Genomic DNA, 23,840 nt, shown 5'->3' on the forward strand with positions numbered 1-23,840 from the left:
ACTCCTCATGGTCTCTTTGTTAAATCAAAACAAGGTTTGTCACCTTCGACGTGCACTTTAAGGCCTTAAACAAGCTTCACGAGCTTGGTTTGCCAAATTTAGCTCTACCATCTCTTGCTTGGGTTACATGGCCAGTCATTATGATTCTGCCTTATTTCTTCATCGCACTAACAAAGGCACTATTTTACTTCTCCTGTATGTGGATGATATGATCATAACTAATGATGACCTCAGTGGCATTCAAGAACTCAAGGATTTTCTCAGTCAGTAGTTTGAGATGAAAGATCTTGGACATCTCAGCTATTTCTTGGGTCTTGAAATCATTTATTCTACAGATGGAATTTATATTACTCAAGCCAAGTATGCCTCTGAACTCTTGGCTCGAGCTAGACTCACTGATAGCAAGACTGTTAACACTCCAGTTGAGCTTAATGCTCATCTAACTCCCTCAGGGGGGAAACCATTGCCTAATCCCTCTCTTTACAGACGCTAGGTTGGCAACATAGTTTATCTCACTATCACTCATCCAGACATTTCCTATGTTGTTCACCAAGTGAGCCAGTATTTGTCTACTCCACGATCAACTCACTATGCTGCTGTTCTGTGCTCTTTTCTACTCTGTTCAATTTCCTTTTATTCTCCGTGCATTTTTTTATACTGATTGGGCAGGAGATCCCACTAATTGTAGGTCCACCATAAGCTATTACTTGCTTCTAGGCTCTTCTCTGATTTCTTGGCAAAGCAAGAAACAAACTCATATGGCCCACTCCAATACTGAAACAGAATATCGTGCCTTTGCTGATACCACATCTGAGCTCCTTTGGCTACGATGGCTTCTCAAAGACTTAGGCATGTCTACATCCTCTGCTACTCCTCTTTATTATGACAACCAGAGTGCCATTCATATTGCCCACAATGATGTTTTCTGTGAACAGACTAAACACATCGAGATCGATTATCATTTTATCCATTATCATCTTGTCCATAGTGCTCTCAAGCTGATCTCAGTCTCCTTTAAAGATCAACTTGCAGATATCTTCACCAAGTCACATCCTAAGGGACACCTTCGTACTTTGGTTGACAGCCTCAAGTTGGTCTCACATCCACCTTGAGTTTGAGGGGAGATGTTAATGTGTATAATATTGTGGGCTTTAGGCCCAACTAGATTACTTGTATAGCACATACTACACTCTTACTTGTACTGCACTCATATGCCTCTTATATAAAGTCACTCATGTATATTCTTTAATGAGAAATACAATACAATTATTCAGTATTTCTAACACTCACAATAGAAATAAAAGTAAAATAAGTGTCACAGTAAATTAATGAAAATTTTATATGGACCGACTACAACTGAAAACCAACGTATTATAATAAAAAAATATTGTCATATAGACTAAGGTATGTCATAAAGCTTAAAATTGCTACGTGATTTATAAGTTACCCACTATGGGTGCATTTGGGCAAGGTGAATAGGCCTCATTACAACAGTGGCATTGTTCACGCAAGTTCAAGTCCAACTTCCCTCCAAAAAGCTAAATCTACGATACTGTTTATTAGGCCTTGTTAATAGGCCTCCTTTGAACAATTGTTAATAAATCATATTATGAAAGTTTTGACATAATTTTTATGAAAAATATAAAAAGTTTTCAGCAAAACTAATTCTTAAACTAATGCCCTTAGGGCATTTTTTAACATCTCTTGTATTATGTTTCACTAGCTTGTAATTCCATGCATATAAATGAATTCCATTTAAGATATACAATATGCACTACAAGAAAACTGATCTATTGCAGTGGACTTTTTGTGGCGGGTGCAAAAAACACCGCTATATGTCACCTATTGCAGTGTTTTTGCGGACCGCTACTATACATCAGCTCTATTGCAGCTTTCAAGTGGACCGCCGCAATAGAGCTGATGTATAGTGGCATACTACAGCGGCGAGTTGATGGAGTGCCGCAATATGTATGTTTTAGCAATGTTATAACTACCTATACTGGCGCCCATTATAAACCCGTTGCTATAGCTAAGATTTACTGGCGTTTGTTTCAACCTATAGCGGCGGTTTTGTGACCACCACAATAGACCTTTGAATTGCCCATAATTAGTCCAATTTTTTTCCCTTTTTTTTCCTCCCACCTAAATCTATCAATTTAGACCCTAACTTTTTCATTTCTCATCTGATTGTATCCCTCTAAAACACACACACACACACACACACACACACACACACACACTCTCTTTCTCTCTCTCTCTCTCTCTCTCTCTCTCTCTCTCAAATTAAAATTTCACATCGTTGATCTCAATACCCAAAGACTGATCTTCCCACCACCACCATGCATTCTCACTCTCAAACCCTAGATTGGGCCTCTCTATATTAGCACTCACCGTCGTTGCTAGCCAATTGAAGCCCCCAATGATCAATATTTGAGTATTAATTTTACCAAGTCTAGTGGTATTGGAACTATGTATTAAGTTTGACTGGGTTTGACCAACTTAAACTAAATTTTGACAGTGCCTTTCTCTAAATCCGACCGTTTGATTATGACCATAATTTACCAAAATCAACTTTTCATTACACTCTTTAGATTCAATGGTTAGATTTCAAATCTAAGTCTGTCGCATCATAGACATGTGTTGCGTACCTGTATGGTTATGTTTTTTCAATTTGATCATCCAATTAGTCTCAAATTTCACCAACACTAATATGTCACCATACTCTTCAATCCCGATGATCAAGATTTGAATATGATTTTCACCAAGTCCAGTGGTCTCGGGACCATCTATTAAGTTTGACCGGGTTTGATCAACTTTGACTAAATTTTGACCGCGCCTTTCTCTAAATTTAATCGTTTAATCGTGACCATAATTTACCAGAACTAACCTTTCATTACACTCTTCAAATCCAATAGTTAGATTTCAAATCTCAGTATAACGTGTGATGGACATGTGTTGTGTACCTATATAACTGTTCTCTCGAGCATCCAATTGATCTTAAATTTTACCAACACCAATATGTCACCATACTCTTCAATCCTAATGATCAAGACTTGAATATGAATTTCACCAAGTCCAGTAGTATCAAGACCATCTATTAAGTTTGATCGGGTTTGACAAACTTTGACTAAACTTTGACCGTGCTTTCTCTAAATCCAACCGTTTAATTGTGACCATAATCTACCAGAATGAACCTTTCATTACACTCTTCAAATCCAACAATTAGATTTCAAATCTAAAAATGGCACGTGATGGACATGTATTGTGTACCTATATGACTATATATATTCTCTCAATCTGACCATCCAATTGGTCTCAAATTTTACCAACACCAATATGTCACCATACTCTTCAATCCTAATGATCAAGATTTGAATATGAATTTCACCAAGTCCAGTGGTATCGAGACAATTTATTAAGTTTGATCGGGTTTGACTAACTTTGACCATGCATATCTCTAAATCCAATCGTTTGATTGTGACCATAATTTACTAAAAATTAACATTTCATTATACTCTTCAAATCTAATGGTTAGATTTCAAATCTAAGTATGGCGCATGATGGACATGTGCTATGTACTTACATGGTTATGTTTATTCAATCTGACTATCCAATTGGTCTCAAATTTCACTAACTCCAGTATGTCACCATACTCTTCAATCATATTGATCAAGATTTGAATATGAATTTCACCAAGTCCAGTGGTCTCGGGACCATATATTAAGTTTTGCTGGGTTTGACCAACTTTGACTAAACTTTGACCGTGCATTTCTCTAAATCCAACCGTTTGACAAAATTAACCTTTCATTATTCGTTATTTGGTTATATTTCCAACACTAAAATATTGTTTTTATCAGTTTTTTAAGTTTATTTTTTATTCTTAAATGTTTATGAGATTTTTTTAATTCCTAAATTTTTGAATGCATTCTAATTTTTGTCTTCCTGTCCAATCTTTGTAAACTTTTATCCTCATGTCCAACACAATCTTGTGATGACATATTTTTAATATAAATTTTAGAGGTTTTAATTAATCTAACATTGCTAAATCCATTTAAAACACCCACAACTGAATGGAACCAACCATACTTTGATAGCCTACTCATTGCAAGAGCTTCTCTCTCTCTCTCAAATCCCTTGCAAATCCCTTTTCCCTCTCTCAATATATGTCTAATTTCTTTTCTTTCTTCTTTCTTCTTTCTTCTATCTTTCTTCTTTCTTCTTTCTTCTATCTTTCTTGCCTGAGTCCAACGGCTGAAACCTCCATAATTGACACCTCTAAGCTTTTCCTCACCCTGACCATTCACTATCATCAAGTTATCTCTTCAATCTCTAAGCTTCTATTTGTCAACTTAAATTACAACATGCTTATCGACAACATATTTATGAGACAATTGAACCTAGATATATTGCCTTACACCGTGTAAAATAATAGTATTCTTCCATTAAAAAAAAAAAACACTAAAGATAACATTAGAACAACTAATGTGGTCACAAGAGACCAAAAATCTTAAAGCCTAATTAGCACTTCTTAGAATTTCCAACAAAAATATCTAAGATTTAAATTTTCTCCCAAAACTAAGGTCGCCTTAAGAGAATCATCTCATAACAATTTTTTTAAAAAAAAAATTCATTTTTTCGAGAATAAATCAACAAATTTTACCAATGTTGTAAATACATGAAGTTACACAAGTGGATGGTGTTACATTAATACTCTATTATCCTGTCAGGCCACTAACTAACGGGATCCGGATCCTCTCCATTTCCCTTTGAAATGGAGAGGCTCCAGTTCACGGGCAAGATCATTTTGAAGCAAGATCAACGGTAAAAAACGTGCCACGTTATAACTTAACCCAAACCACACTTAACTATGGTTAAACGCTTAAACTAAAGGCTCTCTCACCAAACCCATCTGAATATTTCAAACTCTCTTTCTCACTCTTTTCTCTAAGTTTTGACCGATTCTCACACTCCAACCCGCATCCACAACTCGGTCCGCACTCGTTCGCCATATCCAACTCATCCATCTCAAAAAAACACGGACACCCATCTGGGTCCTCATTGTCACACCTCTCGCAATCACACCCAGACACGCTATGCCCCAACTCGTCCACCAAACTCACCGGAGGTGTCAAGAAGGGCTTTGGAGGGTTTGGGAGCGAGGCAAGCCGGGTGGAGGAGGAGACGGGGGAGCTCATGGTGGCGATCGGAGGCGATGAAGGAGACGCGGAGGGAGACAAGGAGGGACTTGGCGTCGTATATTGGAAGAAGGCTGCACCACTCACCCAAACACTCACAACAACAACAACAACACAAATTCAAATATGGTATGCCCTCGATCTTTCTCTTTGTTTCATATTTTCCAAGCCACTCTAAAATTATAATAAGAAAATTGTTTTAGTCTTTAATTTTATATTAGAAACCAAATGTATTAGCTGTTTTGCATTTTTTAGATTTACAGGTTTTTTTTTTTGGGTTTTTGATAATATTTGAGTATTTGTGGTTTTTTTGTAGGCTTTGTCGAACCAACAGACCGTCGAATATCCAAGCTTCAAGCTTGTTATTGTTGGCAATGGTGGAACCAATAATATATTTTTTTCCATCATTAATTTGATTTACCGCTCAAGATCTGTTTGGTTCCTGAGAAAATGTAATGATAGGAGGAAAAAAAAAATTAAACCTTAATCATCTATGTTTCTAGGGTTTATTACCATTTTATAGGCCTGTTTGTTTAAACAAGATCGCAAATTATTATCGTGGTTTTCTTTGTCATTTCCATTTTGTGTAGTTAGTTTGGTACTGATGAATTTAATTTGGCTTTGATTTTTAGTCTTATTTTTTTTGGAATTCATATTGGATTTTGTCAAATTGAGCTTTTGTTTAATTTTGTTGGAGTGAAAATGAAATGAAAAGTGTTGGAACAATGCAGGTAAAACAACATTTGTCAAAAGGCATCTTACTGGCAAGTTTGAGAAGAAATATGAACGTAAGCTCGATGATCTTGACTTTTATCTCAAGTTTCTTTGAGAGAAGAATTGTTGAAAGTGCTTTGTTTGTGGGTTTTGGTTTCTTGGTTAAGTTTTGATTCATTGTTGATGTTTGAATTCATTTTTACATACAGCAACTATTGGTGTGCAAGTTCATCCTTTGGACTTCTTCACTAACTATGGGAAAATATGTTTCTACTGCTGGGACACAGCTGGGCAAGAGAGGTTTGGAGGTCTTAGAGATGGATCTTAGAGAAGTTTGGCTAGATCTACATGTGTAACATGTTTTCTATCTTTATGGCAAAGTAAGTGCTTGATGTTAGATTTTTTTTTTGTCAAAGTTTGTCTGAGTGGTTGATTTGGCTGTCAATCTCTCTTTGATACAGGGGATTCCCTGTTTGGTTGAAGTATGTTCCTGGTATGAGCTTCAAAACAGATAATGAGCCTTTCAAGGTTTTTCTTCCTCTACTTCCCTCAGTTGTTTCCTAAAAATTTGAGGCCTAATCTAATATGTCAAATTGAAATGGAAAAAAAAGAAGAAGGAACAAAGTAACAATTGTGATGATTATGTTGGTTTAATAATTAAAATTGTGTAAATGTCTTGTCATGAAGATGGCAATGCAAGGGTTCACCCAGAAGATTGTCCAGATGATGAAGAATGAAAGGCTATTTGCTTCGCAAGGCAGTCCCATTATCCTTTCTCAGGTATGGCTTCTTGACATATGGCCTTGTAAAGTTTTAGGTCTTGTTTATCTGTTTTGATGGATGTTAAGATATGTGTGGTAGGCAGTAGCAACTTTCGAGTTTTGGCCAACAATGGATTTGGCATTGATAGCAGTGAATGGTTTTTGTATGAACTGATTGCAATATATTCTTCTTCTGCTTTGCATAGATTGAGAACGAGTATGGGCCTGAAAGCAAGACACTTGGAGCTGCTAGCCATGCGTATATAAATTGGGCGGCAAAAATGGCTGTTGGATTGAATACAGGAGTCCCATAGGTGATGTGCAAGGAAGACGATGCCCCAGACCCTGTGGTGAGCTCTCCTTTTCTTCTTACATGCTGGACCTACCTATTCCATTGTTACTTTGAAACTTGGCTATAGTAATATAGACTTTTTGAATAGTTTTAAATCTTGAAGATTAACTTGCAGTTAACATTTCTTGCATAACTAATCCTTTTAACTCACCTGAAAATTCTGAGTTTGGTCTCTTCATATCTTGACTACAGATAAATGCATGTAACGGTTTTTATTTTGATGCTTTCTCTCCCAATAAAGCTTACAAACCTACCATGTGGACTGAGGCTTGGAGTGGCTAGTAAATAAGTGCTTTCAATACATTCGAAGCTAACAGTATGAATGCAAACATACTCCTCTGATTCACAGAGTTTGGTGGCACAATTCACCAACGACCAGTTCAAGATTTGGCATTTAGAGTTACAATCCGAATTGCTGAGGAGAAGGTGCACAAGTTTAGGATTGCTTTGATTGTCTTGGGTTATGATTGGGTTGTATTGAGGGAAATAAATCATTGCCCATGACTGTGTATTTAATTAGGGCTCTTGTTCTAATAGCCTTGTAATCAAAGTATACATTTCAATAAAGTTTTGTTCATTAAAGTATGTACCTTAAAAGGCTTGTTTGTGATATTATTGGGAACCATAAGAAAGAAGCATACACTCAAATTGAATATGCAGGTTGACTATATAATACACTCAACTATGCTGAAAACAACTTGGAGTAACAGTAATTATGCAGTATGCAGAAATTATGAAGAAACAACTATGCAGTATGCAGAAATTACAAATAGTAATTATGCACAAACAGTAATTATGCAGAAACACAAACAGTAATTATACAGAAATTACAAACAATAATTATGTAGAATGTATAATCTATAGAAACAATAATTATGCAGAAAAACATAAAAATTTCTACAACAACAAATAATTATGCAAAAATTAACACCATAACAAAAGGAAATTTATGGATCATCATAACTTCAATCTTAAAGTAAGAAAATTACAAAACTCCAGTCCTAAACTTTGGACTAAAAAATCTCCAATCCTAAACTAGGAAAATTACAAAACATGATCCTAAACTAGAAAAATGGCTTGACTTTATGAACCATCTCATTCCATCCACTTGTAACACTTTCTTGAGTTAAGGGACTTCCACTTGCAACACTTCCTTGAGTCAAGAGACCTCTTGCACCATTAATTTTGTCATTGGAGCCTACAACACTTGATATACTCTCTAAATGTGATGCTAATGCAACACTTGCTGATGAGCCTCCCTGATGTGATGCAGAACTTGTAGAAGCCGACTACAAAAAAACCAATTACACATTACACATATCACAAGCTTAGCATTAAAATTATCAAATCATGTATTTAAAATTATCAAAGTAAAATATATAATTGTAAATATCTTTACCATTAAAAGTTGTGTAAAGCTAGTAATATTTCCAGAAGAGATATCCTCAGTTTTCTTTTGTGCCATGATGTCATGTGCATATATTTCTTGTAAAAATTGTACTAGTTTAGAAACAATAATAGTATATTATATTAATGTGTAAAATAAAATAGAATGGTGAAAATAAGGATAATTTAGAAGATTACCTCCTGCACTTTTCTTTTCTTTGTTTGCTTCTTTGATGTGCCTTCCTTTGGTTTCGGCATCTTTTCTATCCAGGATTTCGTCCTACGCTTTTTATTTCGATAAATCTTCCTTTTCTTTATCCCTTTTGATACAATCGTAATTGAAGCACATAATTGATCTTTTGTGTCTGCAAAATCGGTGGAAGGCCTAATGATGTCTTCTTCTACATTAGCTTTGCAATTTCTAAGGCCACAAAGTTTTTTTTTTTTTTTTTCAAATCTGCAATTGCTAAGCTTAGAATATTATGGCCTTCTTTAGTTTCACATGCCTCATTCACCAATTGAAGATATTTTGGACATAAATCTCGATACTGATCTACATATTCCAATCGAGTATCCGGCTTAATGTTATGTATTGTGCAATTTTTTCCGCTTCCATCTTTTGCATCTCTTCTCCATCTCTTCATGATATATCTATTAGGAATCAACTTGATATCCAATACATCAAGAACTTTCAAACCATGCCTACATCACCAAATGACTCAAACTTTCTGCAACTACAAGATAGAGTCTCATCTAATGGATTCCACATGACTTCATATTTTCCATATTGGTTGAAAACTCCAATCACATAACTATGTGTTTGACTCACATTGTGTTTTAGAATGGAAAGTGTCATTACCTCTTCAACTTCTGTTTGAAATAAATCAAATAACGTAGGCGTGTACACTGTTGCCACTTGGTTAAGCATAGGAGAGCTTTTGAGCTTCAATCTTGGAAATTTATGTCTAGAGTTGTATTCTACTTCTAACTCCTTATCCCGCTTTTGATTGACAACTCTTTCAAAATGAGTGAAAAACTCTACTATATTGAGATCAATACGCAAACAATCCTTCAAGTCAGCATTGAAACTCTCACTAAGTTGGGTTGTCTTCATTCCTGCAGTGAAAGTTCTCTTAACATATGCTTGGGCCCATTTTTCCTTCAATTTAAATAGATCAATTAGCCATTTATTTTCACGAACATCGTACTTATCCAACATTTCATTCCAAGCTGTAAGAAACTCATCTTCACCATCATACTCATAGATACATGCTAAGAAATCATTGTTAAATTGAGACTCATTTTTGAGCAAATGACCCAAGTGTTTCTCAGCATTCTGCCACATATGCCAACTACACAATACATGATATGTCTTAGGCATGACTACTTTTATTGCAGCTGACATTGCTGCATCTTGATTTGTGAAAATAGTGATTGGCTTCTTTTCAGACATTGCTTCTAAGAAGGTCTCAAATAATCATACAAAAGATTCAATCGTTTCATCATATAAAAGTGCACCTCCAAATACAACAGTTTCTCTATGGTGATTGAGACCCAAAAATACTCCAAGTGGCCTTGCATCTCTATTTGTACTATACGTTGTATCAAACGTTATTACATCACCAAAGTGGCTATAGTCAATGATCATTCTTGCATCGACCCAAAAGATATTAGTAATCAACTCTTCACAGTCCAATTGAGTAGCGAAATAATATGAAGGATTTTTCCTAAGTTGACGACTGAAATATCTTCCTAAGCTAGCAGCTTCCCCATGCTCCATGTCTCTCTATCGCTTAGTGCGTAAATAGTTTTTATGATCTTGCTTGGTAAAACCAAGATTATCATATCCACCAACTTGCTTACTAAGAAGCTCATAAGATTGCTTTAATCTTAATCTCGATTCATGTGCCAAATCAATTTCAACAGCATGAGTTGCAGACACTTTCTGTTGTGATGGCATCATGTGCACAGTTGATGCGAGGTGGAGATAGTGGTTATGCTCAACAATAAAATCATTCACCACTTACTTTTTACTATCTCGATTAAGTACAATAACCAAACGTGCTTCACAACAACATCTTGTTTCTGCTCGTGGATTCTTTATATTCTGATCTCTCTTGTCTTTGCCTCGAACTCCCTCCTTCGTGCACACAAATCTCCTTGAAGTAACCACTCCAGTCTTTTTACATTTATTTACATACTCTTTTCTAATACTAAAACCAGCTTTTTTGCCATATTCATTATAAAAATCATATGCAATTTCATCTGCTTCAAACTCCATCCCTTTAAATGGGGTAGATTCCATGGGCACATTAGAAGGAATATGTATTCCCATCATTATCCCTAGAAAAAACTGACCATAAATTTATTATAAAATACTAACAGAAAAATAACATATCCTAACTATGTAACTCAATAGATTATAAACTTCATAACAACAAATCTAAAAAAATCCACGCGTAAAATTATTAAAAAAAAAAAAAATCAACTGTGTACTTCACATAGCACCATCAAACAAGGACACAATTCATAGATCCTGTAGTTACTAAAGTGGAATATCCTTGCATAGCTTTCGATACTTTATTTATTATCATAGTATTTACCAACATAAATGTACATGACACACCAACCACTGCACTTAGAAAATTCTTTACAATTATCATTATAGAATTGATATTTGTCTGAGATTTCTTTCCACTATTGGAGGGTTGTACCTGCTGAATTTTGCCTGCTTACACAACACTGCATTCCATTAGGAGAAAGTGGTGGGCCTAAAGCAGCAACACGGTTCTTGGGTCGATCTTTATCAATTCAACAAAGATACATACATGTTGTGCTGTGCATTCCATGACCAGATAATCCTGAAAAAATTAATTCTTGCAGGTAGGCCATTCAGACCTGTTGGCTTATCCAAAACCAAAATTACTTCTAAGAAAAAACCACCATCGCCGCCAAAGCCACATGAATAATTAATTTATAATTTATAATTGATTACTAGCTAATTGAGACATTAGAATTAAATAGTTGAACACTACATTATTGGCTTGATTTATAGGCCAAATGTAATCCCAACTCATTGACATATACGTCACATTCAATTAAAGTCTTGACTGTTATTTTGGCTCATATAACCTAAATGAATACTTAGATAATGTTTGGTAACTCTATCGGTAGAATCAATGCATTCTAAAGAATAATGGCTAAATTGGTCTTGATCTCTTTTTAGTTGCTATACTATCATACATTTGGGGAATCATTTCTTGCTTGCCACTTAGACATTATTCTTCTTTATGGAGATTTATCCTTTACAGATCTATATTTTCTCTCGCAATCCAGAAATAATCTACATTATACTCAAATTTATCCGCATACTTTATTACCAACTTGAAATTTTAAATTAAAAAAAAAAAGACCAGCACTAGCTTCGTAGAGTTCATTCATCAAAAATATATTCCTAAAAATGGAAAATCGATGAATGATTTTTCTTTTAACAATCATGATTAAGCAGCACAAATAGATAGATAAAAAGAAATGAGAGATGCAAAAGAAGTAATAATGAATTGAAACAAAAGAAGTAAATGAGACAGAGTAAAGATTCAATCTTTATCTCAAAACAAAAAAAAAAAAAGATTCAATCTTTATCTCAAAAAATTTAAAATAAAAATTCAGATAAACTCTAACTTGCAGCCAGCCACCAAAACAACAACATAAGCTCACCAAGACAACAATATAAATGCAGAAAAATGATCAAACATCGAATAAGATAAGCATAAACAAGTTTTCGGATATACCTCTGTTTTGGTGAGATAGAAACAGAGCTGTCTCTGAACTGTTTTGCCGTGAAGCCTTTTTTTTTGGTTAAAATCTGTGAAGCTTTGAACTGTTTCACGTTTCCCTCCTAAAAGTTTTGAACAAGATATACCTCTATTTCACTTGTTCTCTGAACCTTCTGTCAAGCTCTTTCTTTTTTTTTTGGGGTTAAAATTTGTGAAGCTTTGAACGTGAGAGATAGGCTGATACACCACTGTTTCACTTTTCCCAGTTAAGTGCTTAACCTCAGTTAAAGTGTGTGTTTCCCTTTTAATTGACGTGGCAGTATTTTGAGCGTTGATCTTTCTTCAAACAAATCACCACCGTGAAATGGACACTCTCCATTTCACTTTGAAATGGAGAGGATCTGGACCCTAACTAACGAGGATGCCAAGCTCAACATCATTTTAGGACTAGACCAATACCACTCAAGGTGGTGCTCAGGATGTAACACAGTATACAAGAGAATTTCCCTATCCTCATTACCTTGTAGTTGTATTCTTGGAACATGCCTTTGGTTTTGCACTGGACATACAACTTCTCTCACCCACCCGTGCTACTTTCTTGTCATCACATCACACGTGTAAGATCGGGGTAATTATGAGCATCAGACTTGCTAAAAGACTTATGTGCCCTTGATCCCAACTTTAGTGACAACACACATTCTTTAATGCCTAGCATTGCATTCTTAAAGAGTTACCTCCATCCAAATTTTAACCCTTATAAATTTGTTAACTAAGTATAAAGGAAAATACACATGTATTCAAGAATCAATAATGTTGTGTGCAAAAAAAAAATGTTGTGTGGATAAGGATAACCACTTAAAGAATAAAATTTATATTTGTTGTGGGTCTTTTTGCACTTCTGGGCTGGACTGCTTCCTGTCATGTTATGATCCAATGGTTTTGGGGTAAGAGAGTCAGGACTGGCTTGACTAGAACTCACCTCAAGTCAGCTTGTGCACAAGTTAGGGCCCCTTTGCTGGGATCTTGGTCACGTGCCCTCGACAGAAAATGCTGTCATAAAGTGTTATGGCAAGAGGGTAAAATATGATAAAATAAGAAGAAAATGCATTTTGTCAGCCAAAGACAATAACTAAACTATTTTCTTAGTAAAAGGGAAAATAACACAGTGATATGTGTACGGGAGAAATAGGGTAATAACAACAATAAAAGAATAGAAAATGATACTAATGCTTTATCAATTAAAAAAAAAGGGTTAGTCTATTGTGCTTGTTTTCTTAAGGGACTTAAGTCCAAGAAGGGAACCACTCCTCAATGTGGGCAATCTCACAGGGGGAATCCTGCCACAAAAATTGCCCACTTTGAAAGAATGGGCCTAGATGGCTCATCCACGGAAATCACACTTTAGCTTCCTTACTCTTTGTTTTTCTTTTTGATTTCTATGTTACCTATTTTCTTTCTTATCTCTTGCTTCTTTTCTTACTTGTTTTTCTTTATTTATCTCTCGTGCTTGCCTCCCGTTGTTCTCCCTCTCTTCTTTTACTGTGCACAGCTAAGACCTTTTTATATTGTTTGTCGTGATGGGTTTTACTATTTTATCCTTCAACTGTTTTTGTCCTGGTATGGGTGTCCTTTCCAGACCACCTACTGGTCTGTTGGTTGCCTCGACATAATCACTTTCCTGTGCTAGCCGTGCCAAGTTCCATTCCCAGACAAAAGAGTTTTGTTTTGTTTTCTTACTCTCCGTGGCATTCCGATCTGGATAAGGGTTGGGCATTCTCTCTTGCTAACTCCTATGACATGCACCTAGTAATTGCAACTCATCTTTCCCTCTTTTGGGTGGCATGTCATCCTAGTAGGACAATTCTCCCAAAAGAGCTTGAGCGAGAACCCCAGAATAGACTTCCCCATTCTCCCCACCGCCAGACCATACCCTCTCTTACCTTTGACCTCTGACCCATGGCCTATCGCTCTTGTATTGGTTGGGTACAAGCAGGTGGTGCCTGAACCTTGTGCGTGCTCCACTTTCATGTGAGTCCATGGCTTGTTTGCTGTTTATGTGTTTGACATGGCCTGGGGGCTTATTTGGTCTTCGCTGCACGGCTTGCTACTCATTCTTAACCTCTTATGGCATGGATGAGTCACTGGGTCTTTGTTCTTTGTATCTTGCTTCCTCCCTAGGCTGGGTTTTGCTTGGCATGGGCCTTTTCCTCTTCAATCTAGCCCTTGCCTCCTCCGTGGGTCGGCTGACACTTCTGCCATGCCACCCCATTGCCTCTGCCATGTTGTATTTTGGCTCGTGCTCGCTGGGCCTCCTTTGGGCCTGCCATACACTTTCCTTTTGCTCAGTTATTGTGGCCCAATACTATTATTGTGCTTGTTCTCATACTATTTTGCGGTTTTCTTGGCCTATTTTATTCCTTTGGGCATCCTCCGTTAGCTTCATTCCTTTGGGCATCCTCGACCCATTCCAATCCTCTATTCTCATGGGCTTTTGCTAAATCTTTCGGGCTTTCCCGACCCAATTACCATACCTTTTACCTTCGGGGTTTATTGGCCTTTCTACCAACCCTATTTACTAATTCTTTTCTTTGGGCTCCTTCAGCCCATTTTTGCTTGCTTGCCATTTCTCATAACTCCCATGGGTTTACTACTTCTTTCTTTGGGCTCCCTTGGGCTCGCTTGCTTTCTTTGGGACCCTTTTACTATTTTACAGGCCCATGGACCATTATTCCTATCATTCGAACTTAATGGTTTTCTTCTCACTTTGCTAATTCTTCTTTCTTATTCCCTCCCATAGTGTTGGGCTTTTTCTTATTATTGGGCCTTCTTGTCAAAGTGGGCCTCAACAATATCCTATCTATTCTTTAGATTTCTTTATCTTACCTTACTATTTTTGTTATTTTATTTCATAATATTAGTTTGTTTCTAAAAGAAAAGTGTTTCATTCCCCCTCACTTAAACTTTCAATAATAAAATGATCTTTCTATTCTCTTCATTAAAACTTTCAAATAAGATAATAAAATGAATATTCTATAAAAATACATCCATTTATTATATTCATTTCCTTCTTCTCACACAAAATGGTATCACAACGTATCACTTGCAAAGTTGTTACTAAAAGGAAATTAATAAAAATGATCTTAACAAGTCGTGATAGGCTGATAGCTGTAGCATATCATCTATGTTATATTAGCAATGCAAGCCACTGCCACAATCTTTCTTATATCATTACATCTATCATCAGGGCCAGAATTTTTTTTTTTTTTTTTGAGAAATAATTACAACATGCTGCTAATCCCGTAGCTCGAACTCTTTTCTCCCTAGGCCCCCGAGCATTTTGTACATGGAGAGGTGTCAATTCAACTACAAGGTCTTTGGCCATTAGGGCCAAAACTAAGTCTAAAGGTCTCCTAACAAACTTTGGAAAAAATATTCTTCAAGAAAAGTTATTTAATTAAAAAAAAATTGAATTCCAAAAAAAAAAAAAATTATGAGGTCCTTCATTTTAAAACAAACAAAATATGTGTTTTTTTTTTTTTTTAGAACACTAAATATTTTTAAAGGCCTTAAAGAAACTAACAGTGATTATAAATTGTATTATTCAAGAGATTCCAACTTTTAAGAAAACAAAATTATCTCATACATTAGATTAAGCTTTAAGCATATCATAGAGAAAATACAAGTGTCTAATTTTTATTAATTAATTTAGTATATAAATTAAGTCTTTCAAAATATCATTTTTGCATTAAAATTCCCTGTCAGGCTTTATACAATTTTATATATAAGAACGATTTATACTTAGGAGTGGTACAATTCTAAAATTTAAATAAATAACTTAAATTATAGTAACTTATAAATTATAGTATATCAAGTTTCTCAATTAAGTTCAAAAATTTGTTTGCATTGATCAATAAAATAGAAAACACTATTATCTTTTCTAAGTACAATTAAATTCAATCCACCCAAATATTTAAATTTGATTTGGTATTTTATATAAGTTTTACAACAATGACGACAACCAAGTCTTAACCATAAATTTTTAGAGTTCACTATGAATTCCCAACCTATCAATTGAGCCTTGTCAAAATATTCTCATTTTTACAACTCAAACCATTGTTGCCAAGACAGATATATCCCAATACATCCCTCCATCCACTATTTTTTGTTTCAATATTCCATTAATTGGACAAGTCATGACGTAAAAGTACTTGCATTCGTACTAGTACATATCTCAGTCTACGACCTGAAGAGTGCACTGAAATATCAAGTTGCACCCCCATGGTTCCACGTTGCAGGCAAACGTAAAATTTTAGCATCATTTGAAATGTAGTTGAAACTACCATCATCTGCACGTAGGTCATGAGATATGATTTGAAGCTTGTAAAACTTGCTACCCACTATCTATGCATATACAACCAAGAATCACCAAGTGTCCATTTCTTGATATAAATAGCCAGAAAATACAATCTAAGGGGCTCACATTCACTGGCCATGGAAATTGGAAGTGCTTAGAAAGTTGAAATTTCTCCATATCAAAGTCTCTAACTCCACAATCATTATTTGAAGCTGTAAAGTGAAATGTACCACTGAAATTGAAGAAGACAAGTTCGATTAGGTTTGTTTAGGAAGTTCACAGTCCCACCACCAAGACAAGGGGTAAAAAAATACCTGGAGCTGACATAAATCTCAACAGCATTGGTGATAGCATTGTCATCAGAAGTTGTCCTGGAACAAAAACTAACTCCAGGCCGATCCAGATGCTGCAAATTAGAGAAAAATAAAATAAAAGAGGAGAACATTTAGTCTTAATGTTTTACGATATATTCATAATGCAACTTTATAACTCTAAAAGGGATAGAGTGACTGGATGATAGCATTTAGCAAAATACCTAGCGAGAGATCTCAGTTCATTCTCAAATTGTAGAAGTTTTCTTCAACTTGTACCAGTATTCCACTAAGGACAGCTTGATTGCTAGGTCACTCCAAGGAATGCCAATAAAAAAAAAATTGATATTGCACAAGAAACTAGCAAGAGCCAAGTATGTGCTGTCACCATGTACATTGGTTGGCTGCAACTGCAGCTGCAATGTTTAATCAGTCTGTAATATCTCTGAGACGACTCTGACTACCATTTAAGAAAAAATTTACAGAAGACACCTCAAGGATAGCAAAATTGCTGAGGACCATGCCTCATGAAGCGAATGATCACTAATTCAAATCTCCCGTTCGCCCTCCCCTTGGATCCAAAAACTCAACTTATCTATCAATACAAACACACACAATACTTTGAAACTTACCTTACAAATAAGTTCTCCTTGGAATCCTCCAGCAACTAGTAGCTTCTTTTACAGAAAGAGAACTCACATGAGTCTGAGTAAATCCCTCCAACAGACTTCCAGGAAGTTTCTGTGGGAGAACATAGATAGATAGATTTCATGGAAGAGCATAATTCAAGATCAAAAGATGGACATTAATTACATTAAAGATACAAAACCAAGGCTGTTTTTCAAACCAAATATCATATCCCAAACACCCACCTCCGATGGTGCAATGTGCCCTGAGACATTGAGAACTTCTTGCCTGGTGCAATTTAAGGAGGACCAATGGATGACAGAAAAATCAGACATAAGGTAGACATCATGCTTTGAGGTAGCCCAAACCAAGTTCCTCAACTGCATCACCAAACAATAAAAATGTAGGTCAGCCAATCATACCACAAGTCTTATATTGCAGAAAGTTCCATGCCTGTGTGTTTGTGTTTTGTTATATCCGTGTCTGGTGTCCATATCAGCACAGCAATTCACCTACCCATTTTATCAAATATATGTGACCAATATTGTTACTCAAAGAGCTGATATTAATTCATTTGAGCAAATTACACATATAAGAGGATCAATAAGGATAAGGTGGCGCAAATCAGTTTCATGTCAGCCAAGATTGCAAAAAAATCACTGAATTCAAGATGAAAAGGGAAAAAATAGCCTTCAGGTTATTACAATAACTTTCATTCACCTGACCTGAAAATGAAGAATGGTTGGTTTCACAGATCTTGAATTCGGCCTGAACTCATAATATGAGCTACCTTTCTTCGTAACTTTGCAATCCTGTTTTTGAACGGATTTTAAACAAAAGGAAAAATGACCTTATTGATCTTCAGTTAACTTACAATTATCAACATAGTCATATAATCATTTGATATATAAAAATGCCCCCCCCCCCACCCAAAAAAAAAAAAAAAAATACCTTCTGAGACCCCTCTCCAGAATGAGGGATGTTTTCATAGTTCCTGTATTGTTCTAGCCTAGTTTGCCGGTATTTCTCCCTAATGATGCTAAGCCTATCCCAAGGGATCCCCTGGATATCTTTCCCACTTCTAGCTTGACCAGCAGTAGTACCATTCTGCACCAGAGCCAGAAAGTCATTACATATTAGACTCTGAGCCACCCCCTTCTCTACCACGAAACTCATTGTCTACATCTTCTCTTTCATATTCATCCGCCATGTATTCAGCATCATCCCCTTTGTTTTGGGACATGTTCTGTTGAACAATTTTCACCCCTACTGTAATACAAATTCAAGCGAAGTAGCAAAGCATCAGCAAAGACAACAAGATCACATTTCAGCTCAAAATGTGTAGCAATACACAGTGAAATTTAATTACGAGGCTACACCATTGTATTCTTAAAAGGGCTTTCACTTATCAACTAAAATTGATTGTATAATAAGGACTACTTTGGAGTATCACCACCCTCTAGGAGTAACATTTTCTTCTACATAATTCAAATATCACAACAGTTAGGCAGATCAGACCATCGTAATGGACATTCAGATGAAGTTACTTATTCCATAGACTAATTACTCATGCCACTGATAAAAATTGGTAGTGTATTAAGAAACTTCTCCAATAGTTTTTTTTTTTTTGTTGATAATTCAATAATTAAAATGGGGTGGGGAGATTTGAACCCTAGATTTGAACTCTTAGTTGAGCTATAAGAGCCTTGGCCAACTTCTCCAATAGTTAAGTCGAGTGATTTATATAATTTTTTAGCCAACCACCATTGGGCAATGGCCTTTCCACCTTCAACAAACCAAAATAGCCAACATAAACTAAAAATGACAACCTGGGCATAAACCTTAGTGCTTTAAAAAAAAATATATATATACATATATATATAAAAGGAAGTGGTGTCTCAGACTATTTCACTCCCTAACCATGAGCCACCTCAGAAATCTCATGGACCGACAGTGCGGTGTATTGAACTTGGAACATCCAGGTTTATGTCAATCCCTAGACCAATAAGCCCACCATCTGGTACTCCTAAGTCCTAAGGGGTGTGCAGGGCCAGTCTTAGGCTTAGGCCAATTAGGATATTGCCTAGGGCCCCCTTACTAGAGAAGGCCCCAAATTTGAGGGAAAATTTTTTAATTTATTTTTTATATATAAATATTTTTAGGAGATATTAAAAAAAATTTACATTTTTTTCACTATTAAGAAGGCTCAAAGAATTAAGTAATCCTAGAGGTAGAGATAAGACCAATTTAAATAAATAGGTCTTACAAATAGATGTGTTACTAATCACAAGTAATTCAAATAAAAAAATGTTAAAAATACTATAAATTTTACAGTATAATTTTTATTTATTTAATCATTTTTATACAAGATAAAAATTCTACTCTAACTTAATCTAAGTGTATATATGTGCGAAACTCTCTTCTAGAGACTTAAATCTCGGTCATTGCCCTCCACACCCCTCAAGAACTTCTACTTATAGAGTAATCACTGCACCAAGGGTGCATGGTGGTCTCCATAACTTTTATAATTTGATGTGACAATGAATATAAAAGGTAGATTTCAACAAACTATTGAATGCATTTTTGAGTGAATATTTGTGATTGGTGATATATTTTGTAATTCTCATGTTGTAAATTTTATAATATTTCTATCATTTTTGTAGTAAAGTTTGTTATTGATTACATTCATTACAACACCAGTTTGTAGTAAAGTTTGTTATAACTTTAGCATTTTCTCAAAAAAAAAAAAATCATATTAGAAAGTAAAAAGAATGGATTTCAAAAAAATTATTATATAAAATGCTAATTAAATATTATTTAAATGATAACATAAATGCCCCATTTGAAAATTTCGCCTTAGGCCTCCGAAATGCTTGGGCCGGCCCTGGGGGTGTGGCTTGACCTTAGCGCTTAACACTCAAATTCTTCAACTTTCAGTAAATCCTTAGAAAAAATTGGACATACCACATACAAACAATGGGGAAATTGCACTTACTTGCCCTAAGCTTTTTTGTTATTATACTCAACTCCCCTTTAGTTTGTAATAAGACACTCACCTCCCTTGAAATGCAAACTATTACACAAACTTTTTCCATTGACCTCCCTAGCTTGGATGATTGAAGTAAGACTTTAAAAAATTTTGAATTTCTTATTTACTATTCACTTAAGCTGTCATTGACACCCCTTCTAATAAAAAATTTGAGATTGTTTAAAGCTTTTTTTTTGAATTTTTAAAACCTTTTTTCAGCTTTTTTTTTTTTTAGAATGTTTTTTCAGCCATTTAGAGGAGCTTAGTGTAAAATTGTATGAACTTTAGGGGTGGTGTCTTATTCTAAACTAGAGGAGATATGAGTGTAATAACTGAAAACCTTATGGGAGGTCAGCGTAATTTTCCCTGCAAACACTCATGATTTCCATACAAGGGACAATATAGCAAATCCAAGACAACAATTTATATTAAAAATAGACACAAAACGAGGATTCAGAAAACAGTGCACAACAAGAATCAATCTTCATCAACAGCATCAAATAAGATCAACAAAAAATACACAGAGATCAAAAAAACAAAAGCCCATGATCTTAACAAATAAAATAAGAAAAGAAGAATTAAAAAACAAGTGAAAGAAAAAAAATTGACCTTTTTGAGATTGTAGGTTAGATGGAGCTTGTTTTTCCTTTTGAAATAATACAAAATTGCACTTCGTTAAAGTTGAAAATAAAAGAAATGGTAAGACAGTTGAACTTTGATGTGAAATATAAATGTGAAATCTATAGAACTCTCTTAACTCTTTAAGTTTTCAAGCACACAATACTCTATTTACTTTTGTACTTTTCTTTTTTTTGGATAAGTTATTTATTTAGCACTAGCCTTCACGTAAAAAAGGTACTCATAGATATAGCTTTAAAGTTTAAAGTCGGGAGAAGAAGGAAACTTAGGATCCGTTTGGATAGAACTTATTACTAAAAACTGAAAACACTGTAGCAAAATAATTTTTAAATGTGTGAATAGTGTTGTGAAACCCATTTTTAATTTTTTTTTCTGAATAAAGTGCTTATAGGTCCCATGAATAGTGCATGAACAATGATGAACAATAATTTTGTCTCCCTCACAGTGCTAAATAGTATCGATTACTTTCATGAACAGTAACCGGTATAGTGAAAAAGTTGTCTGCAAAAAAAAAAAAAAAAAATTGCTGAAAACGCAAAACTCAAAACGTGTATCCAAACTCTCACTTAATGGGGAAGGTTAATGCTAATGTGGGGAGTCCTTGTGTTGCACCCTTTCTTTTTCTACCATAAAAAAAAAAATTAAAAAAAAAGGCTAATGCTAATGACTCTACCCAAAGCCTCTTAGATAAGGATTTTTTTTTTTTTTTGCAATTTGACACCACAATGCTAACAATTTTGTTAGTTAACATCGTTTCCAAATTATTTAGTAAACTAACATCTCGAGTGTCTTAACTTGAGTTCACTATAGTAACTCGCAGTGCTGAGGTGGAAAATTATCCATGTGAACTGGACTTCCCTTAAGAAACAACACAACAACCATAAAGCAATAAACAACAAAACCACAATGCAACAAACCCCAAAAACAACGACACAAACCGGAAAGCAACAAACCACAAAAACAACGAAGCAAACCAGAGAGATCAAAGTTAAACAAAAAAAAAATGAAGCAAGAGATCAGAAACTACGAAGTCCCAGATATCAAAAACCTCGAAGACCCACAAACCCAGATCTCCCTAACCCAAATCACCGCGAACCTAGATCTCCCTAACCCAAACCCTTCGGCTCAAAGCAATAACATTGATCTTGCTCTAAAAATGTTGAATGAGATGAAAAGCAAGGGTCTTGAATTGGATGTCATGGCATATTGCGCTCTAATTGATGGGTTTTGCAAAAGGCGAGACATGGAAAGTGCATGTGAACTTTTGAACTTCATGAAGTCGGTTTGTCTCCGAGAGTAATTCTTAGGTACTCTCGGAGCATGGAGAATGGTGCTCCCTCCTCTCACATTCATGGTGGGACCCGCTCATTAAATTCATGGTAAGGCCTACCATGAATGTGAGAGGAGGGAGCACCACTTTACTATGCTCCGAGACTATCTAAGAATTTTCCTGTCTCCAAATACTGTTGTGTACAATAGCATGATTAATGGCTTAAGAAATCTAGATAACATGGAAGCAGCGCTTGACTCGCACAAGAAAGTGATAAATGAGGGAATTCCTAAAGCCACTAATATGGGCTGGCCTATTAATTCTTTGGTGGGCTTGATTGGGCTCTAACATCAAATTCCCCAATGGCCTATTTGGAAGTTTAGAGAGGGAGGAGAGTAGAGGGGTGTAGTGGGGAGGAGAGTAGAGGGGAATGGTTATCCTCCACCTTATTTGGATATTTTTAAAATTAGTAAAGGGGAAGGGAGTAATTAGCCATTCCTCTTGTTTGGATGTTTTAAAAATTAGGATGGAAAGGAGAGGAAATGATTTAAATAGACAAATTTACTTTTATTTGAAAATGGACTTGCAACATTGGTCTATGATTAATTTGTTAGATTAAATAATTATTTAATCAACGTTCTCATTCCATCAAATCTCCGTGACGGAGCTTGATGCCATCTTCAGTTCCCTCGACTCCTCCTTCTCCAACGAGGACGAGCTCCGCCGCTTCATGGACGAGCTCCGCCGCTTCATGGATGAGCTCAACTCCAACCATGACAGCTTCATTTCCCTGACCAAGTTCGCCGCCTTCTGCCACTCTAGCTCTGAAGATGGCGGAGCCTCTGAGCTCTGCAACGAGTTCAAGCTCTACGATCAGGACCAGAATGGCCTCATCTCTGCCTCCAAGCTCCATCTCGTCCTCAACCGCTTGGGCATGAAATGCTCCATAGAAGAAGGAGGATATAAAATGTTTAACAGAACAGCAACCTTAGCCCATATAAAAATGTTTAAAAACTCCTTCCTTCTTTTTTAACACACGCTGACTCCCTTCTTCCCAATTTTAGCAAATACCCATTCTTCCCAAATCTCAACACTTTCCAAATCCAATCCCAAGCTCTCCGATTTCCATCTCTAACCCATGCCATCAAATACCCATATCCAACACACCGCAGATTTCATCTCATATCTCAAATACCCATCTCCCCAAATTCCTATCTCCAGAAAACAGAGAGACTCATCTCGTAAAGTTGTGTACGGACCCATCGAAAGCAAAGTTCGAAGCTTCTCTTCTCCAGCAAAAGTCGAAGACCATCTCTAGCAAAAATCAAAGATTATCGGTAAGTTTTTGTTTTTGTTTCTCAATTGTAGTGCTCTGCTTCTCTTGCTTTGCTGGGCTTCATTTTGTTTTCTTTCTCTGCCTCGAAAGG

The 23,840-nt window shown here is 35.7% G+C and overlaps 1 long non-coding RNA gene and 1 pseudogene across 1 annotated transcript; one reads left to right on the forward strand and one right to left on the reverse strand.

Moving 5' to 3' along the window:
• Positions 1-6,593: 6,593 nt before the first annotated feature.
• LOC142639153 (uncharacterized) lies at positions 6,594-7,305 on the forward strand. Its single transcript, XR_012845133.1, has 3 exons — positions 6,594-6,689; positions 6,877-7,020; positions 7,215-7,305. It is a non-coding gene; the product is annotated as an uncharacterized LOC142639153 (long non-coding RNA).
• A 9,142-nt stretch (positions 7,306-16,447) lies between these two features.
• Positions 16,448-21,140, reverse strand: LOC142638414 (uncharacterized; annotated as a pseudogene).
• Between the last annotated feature and the right edge of the window lie 2,700 nt (positions 21,141-23,840).

Source organism: Castanea sativa, chromosome 6 (genome assembly GCF_040712315.1).
Source record: "Castanea sativa cultivar Marrone di Chiusa Pesio chromosome 6, ASM4071231v1".
Taxonomy (NCBI): domain Eukaryota; kingdom Viridiplantae; phylum Streptophyta; class Magnoliopsida; order Fagales; family Fagaceae; genus Castanea; species Castanea sativa.